At 37.7% G+C, this 4,142-nt stretch overlaps 1 protein-coding gene across 1 annotated transcript in view; it reads right to left on the reverse strand.

Annotated features, from left to right (window-relative positions):
• Positions 1 to 4,142, reverse strand: part of LOC106869212 (guanine nucleotide-binding protein G(s) subunit alpha) — a gene marked incomplete at its 5' end in the record, with an annotated part of 84,808 nt that overhangs the window by 9,046 nt on the left and 71,620 nt on the right. The gene's annotated exons all lie outside the window — the stretch shown is intronic.

Below are 4,142 nucleotides of genomic sequence, written 5' to 3' on the forward strand. Positions count from 1 at the left end.
AATCTTTGATGGTTTCTAAACATACTACTTTAGCAGAGTTGACTTTTGACATCAAACCACAAAACATCATCCAAAACTGCCTCGTTTTTGCTAAGATTTAAAAAAAAAAAATCTTAAAATATTTCATTTTTGTATTTGGTTCGCAAGATGGTTGATGTGAACATGTGTGGTAACCCTTTAGCATTTAAACCCACCTATATCAGGCCCAAATATTCTTACGTGCTTTTATGTTCAAACGTGGCAGATCTGGTCTCTCACACCTACCCTACAATGTCATTTTGGAAAATAAATAATCATTGATATCTCAAAGTTACAACATAATGTGTGATTAATTTAAAAACAGCATGAGTAAATAAGCATTATATTTGTGAAGGCACGTGGCCCAGTGGTCAGGGTGTTGCACTCACAATTGCTAAATCATGGGTTCGATTCCTGGACCAAGCAGCACATTGTGTTCTTGAGCAAAGCACTTCATTTTACACTGTTCTAGTCCACTCAGCTGTTAAAGGGTAACAAACACCACAAGGCATGTTGCCTTAGCCTCATCACAACAGTTAGTTCATGCTGCATTGGTACTTTTTTGATTAACCTCAAAACATGAAAGCAAAGTTGTCCTTAGCAGGATTCTATCCAATGTTGGGCTGAGCTGGATTTAATATTCTCTCCAGGTCAAAGCCTCAATAGTAGGAGAAAAGTTTCTTAACTATTAACCTACCTTTTAGCACTCAGATTACTCTGTCAAATGTAATACTTATTTATTCATGTTATTTTGAATTAATTATGCAATATCAAAGCTTTGTGTGAGAGGATGTGGACATTAAAAATATCATCTGATGTATGTAACATGTATTAAGGGGCATCACACTCCACGGTCGTTAGCTCTGTAAAGGCTGAAGAGAATTAAAGACAAGCATGATCAGTGGGTGGGAGCATTAAAGATATTAGTCAATGTGTGTGTGAGAGAGAAAGAGAGACAGACAGAGATACACACACACACACACACACACACACACACACACACACAACACAGAAGACTTCACAATGCAGTAGTGTGAATATGTGAAAAACTAACAGGTACTGTCGGTGTAAAGTACCAACCCCTGGCAGAGACAAGACCAATGAAGAAACGGTGATGGTGGTGGTATATCAGGTCTTAGGACACAAAAACGAGAGGCTGAAAAGCCTGAAACAGTGGTAACAGTGCAACAGACCTATTCAACCTGCAAGAATTAAGTAAACTAAGTAATATTAAATGATGATGATGATATGGTACTTTTCCCACAATGGTGAAGGAGAAGGAAAAGGAAGAGAAATGGAAAAAAAAAATTGAAGTTTTCTGCCTGTTTGTAGTTAAGTGATACTCAACAGTTATTGCTCAGTAGTGCCCCACCCCCATTTCATGCTCTCCTCTAACAGCTAACCCTGATAGTCTGTGATTCTCTAAACTTCTATCTCCTCCCACCACGACCACCATTATCTAAACCTACATAGATTTCCGATGCTATATATATATATATATATATATATAATTTGGAAAGGAACGGTTATGGAACTATCCAAAACAGTATGTGAACACTGGTGAATGTACGGTAGGATTTAATTTCATAAATCTCAGAACTGAATTGGAACAATGCCAGAACTAACTTGAAAAAAAAACCACTGCCATTAATTACTTAGAGATGCTGCCTGCATAAGAAACAATACTTAAGTTAACATATTTAAAGTAATGAGTATTAAATATCTTAATTATAAATAATTGTATGGTGAAGAAAGCACATCATTTGCTCAATGACTAATGCTTTCTAAAAATAAGGGTAAATAAGGGAGACAACCCTGAACATGTTTCAATCATATTTGACCTCTTCACTGTAGAATGAATTCACTGTGGCTGCTGAACTATTGATGAGTGAATAACTAAATGTGAGATTCAATATTTGTACATTGAGTACACATGGAAAAAAATTAGCATATTTGGAAGAAAATAATTATCAATTTTAATTACTTTAGGGATGCTATCCACATTAAACTATGTATATTTATATAATTAGGTACAGAAACCAATCAGAAGTGATACACTTTGCAACAAAGCTCAATATACCTCAAAACTTACACTTTTGAAAATCATTTATATAAGAAACTCGTTAGGCGAGTTAATTTTAATATAAGTCTTCATATATACCCTGTCCATTTTCACCATTTATTTCTCTACCACTACTACTTGTAAGGATTAGCAACAATTATGTATATATATATATATATATATAATGTCGACATTATAGGAACTTAAACTTTCAAGAAAATCCATTTAGATCACATAGAGCAGAGGTTGTCAAAACAGTGCATCATAAGGGGCATGCTTGGATGCACCTCAGATTTTAAAATATGACAGATGGTGCATATATGACTGTGTAGCTAAGAAGTTCAGTTTCAGCCCCACTGTGCAGCACCTGGGGGGGGGGGGCGTGCATGTGTAAATTGCATGAATGGATGCTTACATTTGCACTCACGTCTTTGAAAAGTACAACCTATGATTGCTAATACTGCTGTCACTTCTGTTAACAAATCAACCACTTGTTTCCACAGCCTTCAAAGCTGCATTGGATAAAAGATCCCTTACAAGTATAACAAGTAAAAGGTTAGTGACAGGGAAGGCATCGGATCATAAAACGATGCCTCAATATCTTATTTTGTCAAATCCATGATAGCATGAAAAACTGGACATAAAACCAAACAAACAGCCTGTCATAACACTGTTATCACTATCATAACACTTTCACATAAAATATTATCATAACACTGTCATAACACACTGTTTGCTATCATAGCATGCTGTCATAACTTTGTACTACCACAATATACAGAATTGTGAGTAATGACAGTATAATAAGTTGTGATATTCTAAGCTTCAGAAGATGCATACTCAGGAAGTTGGACCTCCAACCAGGCCTTTCGTAATACCCTTAAAACCAGGAATTTTTCAGCACCACCTCATGTGCATGCGTGTGCGTGTGTGTGTGTGTTTGAGAGTGAGTGTGCATTTGCCTGTTCATGAGTGCATTTTCTTGTCACCTTGCTTTGATATCACATGACAGTTGTAAACAAGTGGTTGTCCTTCATTTCCAATTTTCCATGGAAACATATCTGTCCAAGGAGAAATATTCACCTGACTTGGAAACAGGAGAGGGTTGGCAACAGGAAGGGCATCCGGCCGGAGAGGAAAATCTGTCACAACAAATTCCGCCTGACCCATGCAAGCACAGAAAAAGTGCACATTAAAACGATGACAAACGATGACATTCTGGGAATTTCAATTTAGTCAACAGCTACTCATACTCCCCCTCCTACATCCCCCTTCATGGCAAACAAACGCCCACACCCCACGCCCCCTACGGCCCCACAAAAGGTTCCAATGTCACAATGATATAGACATACCACAGAGGACTGTACAGACAATATGCTTGTATAACAGTAGTAGTAGTAGCAGCAGTAATAGTAGTAGTAGTAGTAGTAGTAGTAGTAGTGGTGGTAATAGTAGTACAAGCAGCAACTGTGAAACTGCAAGCTAATGTTGAAGAATATAAATTCTACTACTACTATTACTACTACTACTACTACTACTACTACTACAACATGGCTGCTCATGTGTGGTGTGTGTATGTATGTATGTATAACAGAGAGTTCACATCCACTCCCATGCAGATATTTTAAGAGTCTCTCTCTCTCTCTCTCTGGCCTATGTTGCTTTAAATGCTAATACCATTCACACACACACATGGCAGAACTAACCAGCGCTGCCTCCACTCACTCGCTCACCGTCTAAAGAACCACTATTACTAATCAATCCAACAATTCCAGTATTCCAGTTAGTTTTCACCATTTCTGCCACTGAACCACACAACACAGAAATACCACACACGCGCGCGCGCGCGCGCGTGCGTGTGTGCGTGTGTTGTTTATACCGACACACTGGCAGTGATAGTGAAACGTTGAGGCATTGCGATATATTTTCTTATTCTGGGAGAAGGATAGATAGATAGACAGAGGGAGACAGACAGACAGACAGAGAGGAAGAGAGAAACATAAAGGGAGACAGATATACACACACACACACACACATATATATATATATATATATATATATA

This window comes from Octopus bimaculoides, chromosome 20 (genome assembly GCF_001194135.2).
Source record: "Octopus bimaculoides isolate UCB-OBI-ISO-001 chromosome 20, ASM119413v2, whole genome shotgun sequence".
NCBI classification, from domain to species: Eukaryota; Metazoa; Mollusca; class Cephalopoda; order Octopoda; family Octopodidae; genus Octopus; species Octopus bimaculoides.